The sequence below is a fragment of the Calidris pugnax genome, unplaced genomic scaffold, assembly GCF_001431845.1.
Source record: "Calidris pugnax isolate Ruff unplaced genomic scaffold, ASM143184v1 scaffold73, whole genome shotgun sequence".
Classification (NCBI taxonomy): Eukaryota; Metazoa; Chordata; class Aves; order Charadriiformes; family Scolopacidae; genus Calidris; species Calidris pugnax.
The window spans coordinates 715900-734087 of record NW_015090806.1 but is presented as its reverse complement, the minus strand read 5'-3'; positions in this window follow the sequence as shown (position 1 = coordinate 734087).

Below are 18188 nucleotides of genomic sequence, written 5' to 3'. Positions count from 1 at the left end.
CTTCTGGATCTTTGTGATAAAACCAAGCAAATTAAAATTTGGGCAAGTAAAGACAGGATGAATGCACAACAGCCAGATTCAATGGGTTACTGAGCAGTTCAGGATGAGAACTGAAAATCCCTTCTCCTGCTGCTGCTGTAGTACTATAACCAACGTTCTAGCTATGTAAAAAGTCATAATGACTGACATATTGATGCCTAGGAAACATTTCAAATCAAAGGCAGGCCCCTTTTCTCAAAGTTCGTGTTTGTATTAATGTTCTGTGCATTAATATTTCGCCTATTTCCTTTTTCTTTTCTTATTAAATATTTTCAGTGATAGGTCCTTGACAATGAAAAGTTATCTATTCCAAAGCAAGCTTTTCTTAAAACATTGCTGTTTATTTAAACACCTGACTTCTTATTCCTAGAAGGGAATAAGACTTCTTGACATGACATCGTACTTCCAACAGCCACAGTGCTGCTGTGTTTAAGTGAGGATCCTTAAAAGACCGACACAGTTAGATAATACTATTTTATTTTCCAACTTAAAAAAAAAGAGGTGTAAGGTCACAATGACTAGAAGTCATTGGCCTTAGCTGTACACATATGGGAGAGGATTCAGTGTGAAATAAAGGACATAATTCAGTTCAAGTGAATCATATGTCTAGGTCAGGTATCATCACTGAAAGCTTCTTTACGCTCAAAGGAAACAAATAGGTGCTTTCAGCAGTGAATCATCTGATATATTTTGGATTTTTTTGTTTTAGGATGAGATGAACCAGTCTCTAGAGGCAAAAAAATCATTTAACAGTGACTTCTTAGCAACCTCTGCTGCTAAACTGCAGGCTAAGGAAGAGAGTGTATTTCTGAAGTTACCTAAGAAAACCTTGTCTCTAAGAAATTAAAAATTTACCTAGTACCATGCTGAAGATAAAAAATAAAGCCTCTGTGTCTTCTGATTATTCTATTTAGACAGCAAATCCATGGGTTCCAAGATGTACCACATAAAAAATCCCTCCAGCTTTTCCTTTAAATCTCTATTTCATGGCTATTACCACAAACAATACTCTCTGCATTCCTGTCATTCATTGTTAAGGTGCAGGTCTCTGCATTTTCTTTCCAATTACTCCACCTTCTCTATTCTCCTCTCACTTATGTAATCCATTTAGTTTCCTTTACCTTTCTCTTCAGGGAACCTTGGTATTATTTTTATACAATGTATTCTTGTAATTTCAACTCTGCCATGGTATCACAGTAGTGCAGGAAACTAAATATATCCTCTAGGTAGTTTGGGCATTTGGAAAAGAAAGAATGTCTGAGTCAGAACATGGGCTGAAGCTATATCTAAATCAAAAATACAAGTCTTTAAAGTAAAAATATTATTAAGGGGTACTAAAAAGTTCATTGTTAAAGAATGAAAATGTTTTTATTAATTTCATTTTCAATCATTTAATTTGGGCTATGGTGTTATATTAAGACATAAGTATTTATTACATTGCACTAAAATGGTCTACATGGCTAAAATACAGTATTTGAATATAGCATAAATACTTTTTTAAAATAAATAAGATCAGAATGTTAATGGAAAAGAAAATAGATATACTCCTTACCCCTTGTCCACTCACACTTTTTATCAATATCAAGTATTTCAATATTAGCAAAATATGAGTTTGGGAATGAAAAGGTGATGTTACATTTTTTCTTTCTTTGTAAACCTGTTCCTTCTGTCTACAAGACCTGATTATGACCCCCTAATCCATGAATCAAAAGCCACAGAAATAAAGCATAAAAGGACAATGTTTTCCTCACACAGGAGGAAAAGAAAGAGAATTTTTTGAGCAAGAGTGTTTCATTTTGTCCAGAATTTAACTCTGGACCTTTTTTTTTTTCAGTCTACACAGTACTTTGAAAGTGATATGGTTTCATATCAGCAAAATGTTTTAAGAAAGGTCTTCTGAGGTTGTTCAGCAGTATATGGACTTCAATTTTCATGGTCAGTAGTTATGTGTGGCCACAGTTGCTCTAATTACAACTGTGAAGTGCTTTTTCCTCAGTACTTGAAACCTTACACTTCAAGCAATGCTGTCAGGCACGTATACGGCACAGGAAGAGGAGCCAAGGAATTCAATAACATCTGTTGGGGCTGCCCTCTACTTTGTCCACGCCATGAAGCAAACACCCTTCTGAAGGACAGCCCTGAAGGCTCCCTTCCAGCCAGCAACTCCATAGGATTGTACCAAGCATGTGATGTCCAGAACTTTGTAGATGTTTCTTGCAGTGCTAGACTGTAAATGTGGGATGTAGAGGTTTGGCTTCAATTGAGAGAATCAGTTGTCAATTATCTAAGACTTGACTGATCTGTATTGTCTGCTTCAACACATCTCTTAGAAACCTCGTTGTGCTGAGTGCTCTGTTGTTATGGACAATAAGATTGTTTTTAACTTTGTAAACGATTCTTGGATTTAGGCACGTGAAAGTCTGCATCAGTCATCAATATTTCTTCTGCAGGCAATGGAGAATGAAAGGGCTTTTCAGAGAGTGATTCATCCTATTCTAACAGGCATATCTAAAATGGAGAGAATGAGTTGGTCTCTGGAGACGCCTGACTCTTGACTGCAGCAAAAGTCAAGACTGATTTAGTATAGATGTCTAACTTTAAGACAATTTTATTTAGGCAAGATGACTACCACCTAAATTTAGCTGCCCTGACTCAAAGGCTTTTTCTATATGCAGAAAAGACCAGTAAAGCAAGTAGCACCTCTTCATTTCAGAGGCAGGGAAGCATGTGGTAAAAAAGGGTAGCATTTCCTTCAGTGACACAGGAACCCAAATTTCAGAATATTTAGACGCTTGCAAAATCAGGTCCAGTAAGATCAAATAACTTGCATCAAGTCACACACCAAGTCTGTGTAAGGGCAGAACTGAGCCAGCTCTCCAGAGCTCCGAGCCACTTCTCAACATCAACACGACCCGCCCTTCCTTCATCAGCCTCATGACCTGACTAAACATCACTGTAGGGGTCCTTTTCTTCTCCTTTTTAAGGAAAAGCTGTGCAGGTCTCTAAAGTTAAGCAAGTTTCTTCTGCTTTACACATTTAAATTAAAATCTATTTAAGAAAAAACTACAAGACATAGTGCAATTTTAAAGTCATTTGGCAAACTGATTCTGTCAAGAAAGCTTAGTTTCATTCTGTTTGCTTGCAACAGCTTTTTTTTTTCCATAACTCGGCTGTTCTTGTTCTTTTAATACATTTGGGAGGCCTGTCAAGGCCTATCCACTCTCTAAATAGCTTTGCAGATTAAATTTTTAACTCTACTCTCTTCATGCAGATGTATATTTCTGACAAAGAATTGCACTGACATGTCATCTCCCATCTTTCTCACAAGAGAGGAAATAGCTACGTGCCAGTATGGTTCGAAACTCTGACTCTCCCCAGCAAACAATAAAATAAAATAATCATAATTATAAAACCCTGCATAGAGAAAACCTACTTCTTCTTTATTTGAGCCTACACTACACTAATTTCATTTGTCACAGCAGTTTTGGGCTTTTTTTCCTCTCCACCTTCAGCAACGCTTGTAACCAACTAATGAGAAACTGGGGAATATGGGGCAGAAGAAAAATGGGGTTTGTTGATTTTGTTGCTGCTACAGGAACACCTGAGCTTCTAACGAAAGACAATACAGTATGCCCAGACTAACCTTCAAATCTTGTTTTCTCTTGCAAACATTTCTTCATATGCTTTTTTTTCCCTACACATAAATGCCAATAAAATCCTGTTCCACTGTGGATGCCCTGCTTAGGGAAAGGCTGAAGGAGTCCTAGGAATGAAGGTTTTTCTGATTTACTAGATGAGGAATGACCAGTTAAGGTCTTTTCAATAACAGTTGTTTTCTAGAAGGGGGCAACAGAGTAAGGAGGCGACAAACTGTACAGAATCCATCCTCAGATTAGGTATGTAAATTAAACGGGTCTTCAATGTGTCGTGCAGTTTGTCATCTTACGTTCAGTTTCCTTCTCCCCACAGAATCAATTGCATGTAAATAGGTCGTTGCTTATGCATAAGTCATTGCTTATGAATTCTTATTATCAGACACTTCGTTGGGACTCAAGATGCTTTTCTGAGATAAATATAGAGCAGAAATGGATGAACATGGAAGAAAAAGTACTGGTAAAGATAATGGGAGATCTCTGGGGTAGCTCTGCTGCATCTAGTACAAATGCCATTAAAGAGTCTGAGCATTTATGGTCATAAATACTTACTCAAGGTGTGGAGAAATCAACAGGAATACTTCATGAACTAAGATTATTAAAAATAAAGGAGGTTGCACTTTGCAGGAGCTGTTATATGACAGAATTGTTACTTCGACAACAATTGAGAAATGCCAGTTTTTGTCAGCTTAGGGTATTTTCACATTTCTGTGCAGTGCTGGAGACAGGAATTAGGCAGGGTATTTCCTATTCTCATTATATTATCATATGCTTAGTTTGTGTCTCCCATTTAGAAGTTCAGGTTAAAATTTATTCTTGCAATTGGAATGCTAAGACATTTTTTCCATTGGTCACACTGGAAAATTTTCAATATTTTTATTTTATTTTATTTTATTTGCTGGCAAGAGGGCACGTCATGCTTCCTAGGTTTATCACATAACCTGCTATTGTAGAGTTATTGGCCTTTGGTGATGTTCCTGCTCTCCCCTGTTCATTTTCTCATATTATGGCTGAAAAATTTGGTCATGCACAGCAACCTGTATAACAAATACCTCCTATTTGCTATAACGTATGAGCAAGTGTCTTATGGCCAACAGTCTATGATAGGGTGCATAGCTGACATTGTAGTTTCTTCTAAACAAGACACCTATAATAAGATTGCCTGTTTTTTCAGGAGATGGAACAACTGGTCCTTTGCAGTCCAATATTCTCACTTTGTCCTTTTTTTTTTTTTTTCTGGTATCACATACAGTTGTTCTGTGCATGCTGGCATTTGTGTATCAATGAAGAAAAGGGTTTCAGAATTGGAGACTGTGACATCAGGCATGTTGTGAAAAACAGAAATGTCATCTGAACTGTCAAAAAATATAAATTCAATTTATAAATATAGAAGTTATGTATAGATCCAAATATATGTATAGATCCAAATTTAATTAGTCCTAATTGCGTTGATATAAAGTATTAACATCTTAAGTTCTTACAGGTAATAAAAATATTTTTTTTTAAACTCAAGATGCATTCATATGTCATCTCTTTTCCATGTTATTGGGATATTTTTACATACTTTTGTGCAGGCTTTTTATTAAACATCACCTCTACATGTTTAAAAGCAATCGTAAAAGCAAATAATTAACTGCAAATGATTAATAGTTTGCCATTAATACTAAAGTAAATATTTTCAATCAGAGTGCCTAATGTTAAACTCTCTGGAAAATATCCAGATTCTGAACTGCCAGACTATCCACTCTGTGCTGAAAATGTTGGCTCTGATCCCCCTTTTCTGTAGCAGTTTTGGAGAATTGCTCCTCTCTTTTGAGGTTCTGGGTTGATCAGAATCCTATTGATCAGAATCAATTAAATCCTGCATGGTGCTTACAGACTGTTTGCTATGAATTCAACAGGAGCAAGATTTTGTCATAGAATTTGAATGAGTTAAAAATAATGACAATAATTCATTTTGAAGCATTTTTTTTTTCTTGTAGCTTTTGCAATGCTAGTCTTTTTCATTTTAGAAGAGATCTACTGAGAACTTCTACTCTAGCACGTTTTTGTCACTCTGAATGGACGTAGGTAATTTGCTACTGGTGGAAGTGATACCTGCTCAGGCCTTGGCCTCAAAAAAAAAGCTTCACATTCTTCAGGATCACAGTTGAACTTCAAACATCATGGCTGCTCAAGAGCAGTCACAGAAAAACTCCATTATTCTTTTACGTGTGGAACTTCAGCTAAGGAAAGCAAAAGCCAAAATCCTCAGGGTTACTGATTGTTAAATATCTAAAAATCTTTTGAAACTCTGGCTTCCAATGGCTTAAATGAACCATTCAATAAGTCTGTGGGAAACTGAGGAACTGAGAGAGAGAAAACACTTCATGTTGGATCATCACCCACTCAGCTGCACAGCCAGTTTCTGACAACACGTTTTGAAGTAATGGAGTTCATTACTCCACTGATTACTCTGTGTGACTGTCTACTAGAAAGACATAAAGGTTTTCATAGACGTGTATCTGGAAGCAGGAGTTGGGTATTTTTTTCAGATCCAAGTACAAGTATTTATTAGCATTACGGGAATTTTGTATGGAACATACTTCTTGTGTGTATATGCTGTTGACCTCATCTCAGCCCATAAAAGATGTTAATGCTCACTGAAAATAAAGCAAAACTTTAAAGAAGGGCGAGGCGGGGTGAGGGGGGTGAAATCCATCTTAAGTCTTACAAAATGTGAAAACCTATATCTGTTTATCTGCTCAGATCAACTAATTTGGGGTGTTAAATATGTGATGCTTTTAATATTGGAGGACTGAATGGTAGAGTGTTCAAACATACAGCACATATACACACCCAAAACAGACCAGAACCTAAATTACAGACATTAGAAATGAAAAAAATATGTATTACTGGGCAGTCAATCCTCATTGTTCTGCTGTAGTCCTCAGTCCTTTGTTTAACCTTTGAGAGACACTGAAATACATTGCAATTTGATGTGTAGTTGGGGATGGAGCCTGAAGTAAACAAGACTTTCTGTAGTGGAACTTCTGAGCCAGTTGAGTTGGAAAAGAGAATTAAAGGACTGAGTTAAAAGGTGCTATCAGTAATTGAAATACTAAGGATATTTTTTTTTCAGATTCATCTGCTACTATGAAGCAGGTGAAGACTTGAAACCACAGTTCAAGAGTGAACTTGACAATTTGTTGAAAGAGGGTTACATTTGAAAAAGCATCCAAATCTGTTTTGTTTTTACTCACATCTTCCTTAAGGAATTTCAGTACAGAGCCTAAGGTCTGTCAGAACAATATTTTAGAGGAATAAATCTATCAACAGCAAAATAGTTCCAATATGAGAGAAAAAATTACATTTGCAAAATACCATTCCATTTCTCATTTTCTACATCCATTTCAATTTAAGGGAGTTCAGTTCCACATAAAAACTGACAACATTTAAAGTACTAAAACCAGATTATTTCCATTGTTTTCATCATTTCTGGAAGACCTGGAGGGCTCTAGTGCCCATGGAGGTTCAAGTGATCCTGTAGATCGGTTGTGCTCCGCACTGTAGAGACACAAAACACATAAAACCCTGTCTGTAAATCAAATATCTTCAATAAAAAGACTCTGTTAAACAGAAAAGGAAAAGAGAGGGGGAAATAGCGACCCTCTAAAAGCTGGTGTCCCACTATGTCACGACACGACAGCTGAATGACATAGGATGTCTAAGAGTGGAGAGGTTTTCTCGTAACAGGAGGATTTCAGGGTACAACCTGCTAATTTATTTTAACTTTTCTGAGTGAAGCTATAATAACGACCTGAGAACAACTGAGGGAGCCAGGTAGTAATTTTGGCAGATTAAACAAAGGTGAAGGTTTGTATCTTCACATCTATTCTCATTCTTGGTGTCTTATTTAAAATGTTATTTTGCATTTTTTTTTCAGAGGGGCTGTCAGTTCACCTTTGAGAGAGATGCAGTTGCTTTTATGTCACCTCTTATGAAAGGTTTAAGCCTGATAAATGATAGCAAAACAGATCTGCACAAACAGATGTACACTTCGTTTTGCCTATGTTAGTTATACTCTTTATGGCACTTGTAAATTAAGGAACAGAACTATAAACAAGAATATTAAACAAAAATGCTGTTACATTTGTCATGTTCCCAGCACCCATTTGGTTTTGCCTTGATCTATTCCCCTTCAAACCTGTTCCATGTCAGACCCCTCGTACCATACTATTTACAGTCTTACAAATATTGATCTCCATTGATCTGGACCATAGTAATTAAATATTTTCTCAAAGAATTGAGTATTTCTGTTTCCACCATGACCTTCCTCGTCTGCGAAAGTGGTTTAGGCAAGAAATCTTCTGTTCCCTTTTTGGTGCAAACTTGACCTCTGTTGTCTTAGTTGGAAAATGCACTTGATTTCTAACAAGAGCTTTTCAAAATGTAACACTGCTGATTTGTTGGATAATGAAATCCAAATTGTTCCACAAAAAAAGGTGCAATTATACAGCGTGTAATACACAAATAAATTGACTTAATGTTACATTATAATGAAAACTGTGCAAAATCCTCTACACAAGCACAATAAAATAATAAAAAGTAATAGAACAGGTAATAGATGTAAAATAAATGCTAAAAAAGTAGTTCAAATCATTTTCATACCAGTCAAAAGATACTGAGAAGGGCGCATCCAATCACAATAAAACACCAGAATGAAACACTTCTAAATAGTAATATAAATTTTTGTGGACACTTCATGTCCCATGATGTGGAATTGACATATAGTTTGATTTTCTTTTTCCTAATGTAAGCCACAGTTTTACAGTCCTAGTGAAAACATTTTATTGCTGGGGATGTATTAGACATGGTTCATTTCCCTTCTCAGTATGGCTTTAATTTTCCACATCCATGGCTTGACACAGACCCAAACACCAGAAGATGGTTGTCTGCTATAAAGTGTTTGGTTTTCTTTGATTGCTTTACAATTTAATCTATAGTTCATTCCATTAACCCTTTCCATTTTAATGCCACAAAAGTCTTCCCCCTCTCCTTAATATAAAGATAAACTTCCCCCGAACATTTATGCTCTCGTGTCCAGAGGATTGAGGGGATGAGCAGTGTCTTTTTTAGTTAACTTCCCAATGGCCACATGGAATCGATGAAATAATTGAATGCACCACAGCAACAGGGTTTTCCCTTCTGTTTTCATAATACATTCATAATTATTCATTCATTTGGTTTGGTCATATTCATACCAATGCACGGAGCCAAGAAAGTGCCACTGTCATTCTAACTTTCTCCTCAATCCCTGCTCTTCAGGGGAGGGGGGGAAAGAAAAAAAAAACCCACTGTTCCCCCGTCTGCAGTGTTGTCACATCCGATATCCCGTTCCTTCCGGCAGAGAAAGTGGATCTGGGAGGGTCACCAGATCAGCCTGTGCCTCAGGGCTCCTCGCCTAAAGTACAAAAGACTCGACTCAACTCACGTTAGTCATCTAGGTGGCCTATCGGTGGTGACGGACTGCCAGCTCGGTCTGTGGGCTAGCCGTGATAACTGCCTTGAAATGCTAAGTGCTTAATTAAGGACCTTTCATATCAGTTATTGAGGGCTCCATCTCCCATAGCCCAGGGCATTGTACTTTACAGAGGACTCCCCAGAGCCACAGCCAACTTTATTGCAGTGACAAGTTAAAAAAAAAAAAAAAAAAAAAAAAAAAAAAAAAAAAAAAAAAGTGAATACGATCACCTTAACATCGCTTTCAATCCCGAAACCCGGCTTTACTCATTTACCATTTTTCAGAGCAGACTAGGACAGATTTGGGCCATGCATCAACAGAAGCAGCCTCATCCAAAAGAAAAAGGGGGGAAAGAAGAAAAGAAAAAAAGAAAAAAAAAAAAAAAAAAAAAAAAAAAGAAAAAAAAAAAAAAAAAGAAGGAAAAAAAAGAAAGAAAGAAAAGAAACAAGTGGTTTTAATCCTCTTGCTAACTCCCAAAATCTAAATACAAGCAGACAGCTGAGCCGACATCATGAACCCCTACTAAAAATACATTATTTTACTGTTTATGAGAATATTGCTTGCTCGTGTTTTTTTGGGTAAGGTATGGAGTCATCCCTGACAAGACAACCAGACCGCTTGCGTTAACCCACAGTGATATTTTGCAGTGTGTATCTTTTCCCTTCCCCGAGAACACTCAGTACCAGCTGAAGGGACATGTTTATTTAAAGGCAGAAAAACCAGATGTTTGCGGCTAAACCTTGTATAATTAATACTTGCTTTTCATAAACAACCGATCCACTTCTATGAAGGAAGGGAAGAAATGTTTCACAACTGACTAAGCAGCTGAGGTTTGGAAAGAAATACCTTTTGTCTCAGTCTGCGGTAGAAAAGCCCTGCATAAGAGTGATCAGTTCTGCTTTTGATTACTCATGAGGGTATCTATCTGCCATAACTCTGCTGAAGTCATTAAAGTTACATCACTGTAAAAACACCATAAAGACAGTCAGTCAGACCCTCAGCTCTCGTTCAGGAGGTTCATAGATGAAACATTAGTTTCATACCAGAATTATTCTAAATTTGAGCAGTGTAAGAGAAGTTCAGAATCAAGACAAAGGACAAAATGTTGCTCCCAGTTCTTTCAGTGCCAAATCAAAGGAATGCGCCTAATGGAAGCTTAGGTGGAACCTAGAATCAACAAGATTAATCATTGTAATAACAGGCCTATCTGCCACCTCACTCCCACCATAAGGCAGCTGGGTGGGATGGACAGAGTGTAACACCAGTCATCAAAACCTGGGTAAGGTCCAAAAAGCTGCATGGAAAAAGCATTCCCTGTGAGTTAAACTTCAGTTTGCAGAGCCTTTTGGGACCTCCTAAGCCTGCACTTGAGCTGGTCCAGGTGCTACAGGCTGGGCAGAACCTCATGAAGAAACACTAAGGGATGTCCCAGCGAGGAACATGTGTGCCATATTGCAATGCCAACCCTCTTGCCATTGTCTTCCAGCAAGATAATCTCCTAGGAAGCCAAACAGATACAAACAGCAGAGCAACCAACTCAAAATTATCCAGCAGACATCGGCTGACAATTCTTCTTTTCGTATCTTTTCTCCAATATCCCTTCTTCTCCTTTTTCTTTTTTTAATCAATTCACTTTGAGTTCTTTGATGTACCTGCAGCTCTGCACCACCTTAGTTGCCAACTGTTTTGGAAGCACTGGATGCCTAAAAGCCAGTGACACTGGTACGATTTATTTTTAAAATGAAATGACAAGTTTTCAAAGGAAAATGATGCTTCTTAAACTTAACTAGAGTAATGTGTTATCACACAGCTGCATAATGATTTGAGAGCTATGGGATCTTCTTCCTCAGTCTGTATATACTTTAATACAGACCAAGGTTTCTATTTTATATTTAAATTTAAATACAGTATCCTAAATACACATTATATTTGGTGCATGGTACTGTATATACTATATTTAGTATACTGAATTTAAACATAGTATACACAGTTTATAATGTGTTATAAATAGCTTATGAATAGTAGTGATCAAAAAAATAGACAATAATAGACCAAGTTTATCCTGGGCTTGCATAGGTTTCCATTGAGAGTTTGGGCAGGCTTTAAGTAGCAAAGATCAGTGTTATCTGAGATATACATTACTTACTGTAACTAGGAGAGAGATTCTGCAGCCTTGTTCATATGAAATATTCTTGTACTCCTTCTACACTTCACAATCTCCAAATAAAGGAGAAAAGATTAAACCTATTGCTTGTTCATTGTGGTGAGGTCCTTTGAAATGAAAAAAAGCTGTATAAATGGAAGTTGTGATTGCTTCTTTATCTGAATTTGTAATTAAAGCCACTTCTTTTTCAAGGCAGAAATCAGGGAGCCTTCTCCTTGTGTACAGTTTTTCATGCCTAATTTAGCAGATTATATTTCTCCCACATCCTGTGACAGTTAAATAAACAGGCGTAGAAAATATCTATAAAATCATTTAAGGTTCTCCATAAAAAAAAAAAAAAAAAAAGAGGACGACATGCTGAAAGACACAATATATACCCAGAAAAAAAAGCGATGTTAGGGTCTTTTTTTAATTTCTGAGCCCAGGTTACCGGGGAAAATTATTGATGATTCAGAGCTTGAGCATCTGTGCTCACTCAACAGTGTGATCCTGACAATTATTAACTACAAAACTGTTGTAGCGGGGTAAGAGTAAATAAGCTATCACCACGGAGCTGCCTGAGAGAGCCACGTTCCTCCGGCCTGTATTTTTACGGCAGCAAGCTCCACCTGATGACAGCTACAATCAACAGTGGCTCCAGGCAGCTGCTTTGCTGCAGGCCACATTCAATTATGTCGGCCTGCATTAGTCCCTGGCGAAGCTGTCACCTTCCAGCCTGTGAAGTGATAGCATGAAGAGGCTCCTGAAGTCTCTGCAGTTCTGCCTTCAGTTCGGGGGAGCAAGGGGGAAGCAATGTGAAAAAAAAAAAGACCATTAGCGCTGTGACTGCTTGCAGCATTCATTTTGCTCGTGGAGGGGGAAAGAAAAAAAATAGCTTAGGTGAGCTGGATTCGGAAAGTTGTCTGGTGTTGGATAATTGCAGATTTTTTTTTCCATAAAACCTTTTTCTTTTTTTTTTTTTCTTCTTCTTTTTTTTTTTCCCTACAGGGTTGAGGGTAGGAGCAGAAACTCTTCCCTTTCCTGGATTTTCGGTGTTACTCAACCTTCTGGAGAGCAGCTCAGACCGTACTCACAGCAGCAGGGAACGGTGCTGTATGTTGCCTTTTTACAATATTTTCCCAAGCAATCCCATGATATTTCAGGAGGTAGGAAGTCCCAAAGGAACCTTAGGTTTTAGCTGTTCAGCATCTCCTGCCCCAGAACAGCTTCGCAAAGCCTTCTGCGGGTAGGTGGGGAAGAACATGGACCATAGGAGGGTCTTGAGACAGAGGAGAGGAGTTTTCACAGCCAAGTGAGTCATTTCATGCTGGGACCAAGGCAGCCTGATGGGGAAATGAGTGGCTTCTCCATGCCACCAGCTCTAGACCTCTGCATCTCCAGCACCGAGACTGCAGGTTGGATGTGTCAGACCCATGGCTGTATAGCACTCATAGAATCATAAAATCATAGAATTCTATGATTTCATACCCGCAGCTGTACAGCACCCAGCACTGTATGAACCCAAAGGTAGATGTTACACAGGGCACCGATGGATTTGTGTTTTCTTCTCCGACTTCTGTGGCTTTGAGGTGGGCTGTGCAGTTGCCAAGCCAGTGGGTAGATGTGCTCATGTGCAGGACTTTCCAGAAAAACCTAAGCTCCTTCTGCCCAGAAACTTCAGCTTTCAGAAGTATGAAACCACTAATATTGATAATAGAACATAGTAATAGTTTTGCAATAGAGATACCTAGTGTGTATGCACTTGTGATAATAACATACTAACATCATTTACTAATGATACTGAAGAGTTAAATAATCAAGTAGCAGCCTCATCAGCTTCCTCAAATGAAATAAAAAGCAAAACAGGTGGGTTTTTTCCCCTTAAGAAAGACAATAAAAGCCATAAGACATCTTTTTTTTTTTCCCACAGTCATCATCAGCTTGCAATATTGCACCAGCCGGTCATATTTGATTAAGATTCTCTATATTTCATTTCAAAACATTGTTCTGCCTCTCTGCATATTTTCCTTCATCACAGAAGACAAATCCACTGCATTATAATTCAGTTTTTAAGAAGCTGTTTTCAAAATTAGTTAATATTTCCTTCATAGAGATTACTGAATAGTCTGACGGAGTAGACTTCTGACACACAACCTACTACCTAAAAGATCTGCTGAAGCTCTTACTGTCCTCTTTGAGAAATGTTACTTGGGACTGTAACATGCTTATAATATTTATTAATCATGTATTAGCCCTTTTTAAATTATTAAAACAGGTAAACCTTAATATGAAGCATGCTTAGAAATGTCTTGCACTTGAGCGGTAAAAGACGACGTGTTTCCTGCAGCGTTGGTCTCCTTGCAAGAGAGAGGTGTCACAGGAAAGAAGCTTTAGCTTCTTTAGCCTGAAGTTTTAGCAACCTGCCTCTGCTTATCAAGGTCAACTGTTGTGTGCCTCAGTTTCCCTATCTTAAAAAAAAATGGTGGCACAATTCTGCTTTGACCTACTATTGAAAAAATCTCAGTTCTTTCCTTAGAAATCCCATGGCAAAGAAGCCCAATCTCATTCCACACAATCTCACAGGTACAAAAACCTTCCCCTTCGCGGATTTTTAAAAGTGAATCATAACCATTCGCCTCAGCACAGCAAAATAAAACTCTAAAAGTCCTACTAAGCCCAAAAGATCTGCATAAGGAACAGATTGAGCAAGTGCACCTGGGGATAAATGCATTACGGACCTAGATCCATTATCACACCTCTTCTCGTCACAGCCACTATCTGAACCCCACAGGAAATCATTCATTGAGACACGGAATGTCATTTTAGTTGTAGCATTAATTTCCCAGCTGCTGGTAAAGATATATTGTGCCCCTTCATTGCGTATAAAAGAAAATGAGCACAACTCCATTTGATAACTTCGCTACTGGATGTAGGTTTTATTAAGGGCCAAGATCTCCGTAGTGTAACTGTTGGTAACATGCGTGTTTCTTTCTAAAGATGGGCCCTTTGATTTTATTGTCTCTCCAAGCAGTGAATAACATGCATTGACATGCTGATGAGGAGGTTTCAAATGAAGAATATGGCCATAACTAAAATGATATTATTCTGTCCCCTTGAGGGAAGGTTTTGTTCTCAAATCCCAGCAGGAGGCACTTGTGATAAAACTCAATTCGGGACATTATCCTCCTCATGTTTATTTACTTTTCCCCTTTTTTATATATACAATCAATATGAAAATGGAGCCAAATGTATGTAATACCACATAAAACCAACTGTTTTCTCCCTCTCTCTTTTTCTTTATGCAGCAGATTGAATCCTAAAAGCTTCTACCAATTTGAGCACTGTGGAGCCAGGTTTTTTCCTCCCACAGTAATGCAGATAAAAGGCAGAAAACACGCTTGGTAGCAGTTTGTAGTCTGGTTCTTTAGTTTGATTCTTATGGCCTATTTTAGATACCTGTGTTCACATGAAACCTATAGCAACATAGAGAACTTATTTCTTTCCACTGATTACTCAGAAACACTATAATGATAGATCTGAAACACAGATTTATATTTCTGTGCTGTAAATGTTTGAGTTTGGTGAGATGAATCCTCACCCTATAGTCCAAGGGAGTGGTGTTCTTGGAGGACAAGACCTGGAGCTGTGGCCCATAGAAAGTAGAAACATCTACTATAGGTAGATACCCCTAGAATCTGCTATAATGATTTTTTTCTAGATAAAAGAAGCCACATCTGTCCATGTGGAGACCTTATAGCAGCCTTCCAGTATCTGAAGAGGGCCTCCAAGAAAGCTGGAGAGACTTTTTATAAGGGCATGTAGTGATAGGACAAGGTTAAACAATGGGTTTATTTTCACAGCGAATTTAAGACAATCTACAGCTATTTTCAAAGGGGACATTCCATGCTAACCACCAGTTCTCAATCATCACCTTTGTGGCATCACAATGCTCCTGAAATATCAGAATCAGGATCTTAGGATATCAGTTTTTCTGAATGCAAAAGAAATTAAAAAAAAAAAAACCATCGTTTTCATCCAGTGCCTTTCTGATCAACATGATCACTCAGCCACGATTCCCAATTCAGGGTAAGTAAAAGGAACAGGATAATTGCTCCAGAATTGCTTCTGAAGGAATTGTTCCCTTAATTAGTTGCATGGACTTAGACTAGATTGATTTATGCTCATCATTAAAACATATTCTTAAAAACAATTCAGAGTAGAGCTCTTCCATTACTCAGTATTGCTATGGAGAAAAACTTCAGGAAAATCAGTCAAGTCAATGGGAATAGTTTAAGTCAACAATGTAAGAATGTTGTGAGCACTCCACTTTCCAGGGGAAGAAATTCCATCAGAGAGGTATGAGTCTAAACCACTTATCACTACGTGGCTGGAAATTACAATAAAGTGACTTGGAATTATAAACTTGCTTCCCTTCAAAAGCCTGAACAATGTCCGTTTTTAATCTTCTGCCTTTACATCTTTTTACACTGATGTGGAAATGTAGTCTAGAAAGTAACAGATGCTCTGTGTGGTACACAGATGACCATACTGAAATAACACAACTGGAATTGTAGCTGATGAAGACACTTTCACCTCACCAAGCTCAATATTTACTAATAAGTCAGTATTAAACCACCAGACTGGCCCAGGAACTGTATCGTCATTAAGACTTTTAGAGTCATTATCTCAGCTTCATGCACCAAAATGCCTGTGTGTTTGCATGGCTATTGTTAGGAACTCAGCTATCCATACCTAAGTTAGAATACGTGTCTAACAGAATATCCAAATATACTTACATAGTAGTAGCTTCAGTTCTACTCTTCAGAATAATTATCTTATAATTAAAAATTATACTTCGGTCATGGTTAAGGGACACGCCCCTATGAATGGGTCCATCACCTCATTTCTTCCCTCTTTCCAGGAGTCAGGCTCCTGGAGTCCTTATGCTTGAGGACACCTTTGTTGGCAAGGGTTCAGCGATAATCTTCAGAAACAAGGATGGTTTCCCTTTGATTTTGAGAAAATCTGCTGATTTGGGCACACCGATGAAATGCAGTGAAGGGGGTTTAAGATCCTCTCCTGCCTTTTCCCTTCTAGTCTCTTCAGTCCTTTTAGGATTGGGAGTTTAGGGAACTCCTTCCAGAGCCAGATGTTGTCTTTATCTCATCACTTACAGCAGGAGGTTACATATTCATATATATATATGTATATATAAAACACACAAGAGCACTTTCAGGATGAGTGTCTCAATTTGGAGAAGTTTCACACCTAGCTACACTCACAAGAATTTGAGGTATGTTGGATATTAGCTGTGCACAATTTGAATCTGCAGCTAATTCCAGTGCATCTGAGGTATTCAGGATGTGTGCTTTGGGCATTCCCTCTGCACATGAGCAGTGAGACCGGTTCTACAGATTCAATAGGACTCACTCCATATGATCACTCAGCCTGCACATAGATGGTGGCCATCCACAGGAGTTCCAGATAGCTGTCTAGTCCAGCTGGGATTGCTCTAGTCCAGGCTATTGAATGTTGGAAATTAGACAACATAAAAGAAAGAATGAACAGAGAACATAAACCCATTCTGAATTTTCTCCTCCCACATGCTAAAGGTTGATAAAATTATGACTGACATGGAGAAAGTGAATAGGAAAGGTTTATTCACTGCTTCTTATAACGTACCAATCTAGATGGCATTAAACAAAATTCCCTGGTAACTAGTTTTAAACAAACAAAACTAATTACATTTGCCATACACAGTTAAACTGTGGAAATCTTCATCACAGTATGCTGTGGAGTCCCAGTGAAGAGCAGATTCAAAACTGATGAGATAAATTTGTGAAAAAAAAACCATCAAAGGCATCATTATAACTTGTCTCTCAACATCACCAGGCAAGAAAAGTCCCAGAATCTAGGAAGACATGACTGGGAAAAGGGTTCTTGTGTGTATGCATTTCTGTGAGACCAGTCAGAGTCAGGACACCAGGGTCTTTTGGTCTGATGTAGATTCCTGGGCTTTTAAACTCTGGGAAATATTCTGGGATATCATCCACAAGACAGTATACTAAGCCTTTGGACTGCATTTTACACCATTAATTCCTTTACTCAAATATCATATAGTAACACACTTTTTTTCTAACTCGTGCCAAAGTTTTATTTGCATGCTCGTACCCACACCTGGTCAAAAGGATTGTGTTCACACCAAACTTGATGCATGTGCTACTCCTCCAAAGGTCTTCATATGGATCCTTCATAGGTCATGAATCTGACAGCCTTGGGAGCACGGTGCTCCCTGGTTTGCTGAGCTGCTGGCACTGTAAAAAAATGTTGTTCACTGGACAATAAAGCCTGTCCTGATACAGAACCAAACTCATTTAGAAATTTCAGCTGACAGCAGCTTGACAACTGATTCATCAAATCACCTGTTCTAGAAATGCCAATATATAACCTGGTGCTTAGAGGGTTGACTGGGAAGGTAGGAATAGTGATACCCTGTGGCCTCATAAAGAGAAGAGTTGGTACACTGTCTTCTGAGTGAATGCTCTTATCCCAGGGCTTTTAGATAGAAACATCATGTTCTTTTCAAAGGAGACTTGTGAGACAGTGTCCCTCATCCCAGAAGGGTTATGGATGGCTGCTGCTGAATAGCCAGAGCATCCAACCAATGAACCCCCAGAGCACCACGAGGAAGAAAGCTACTCTTCATATTCCTATCTGGCTGCTGGTGACAGTCCTTGGTCAGAGGGTTGGTTCTCATTCTCGGGGTCTATCTCATTCCCCATTCGTTACATGCCCTGATTGCCTGACATAGATGTGTTTCACAGGCAGCTGAGACAAGCTCATGGCTTGT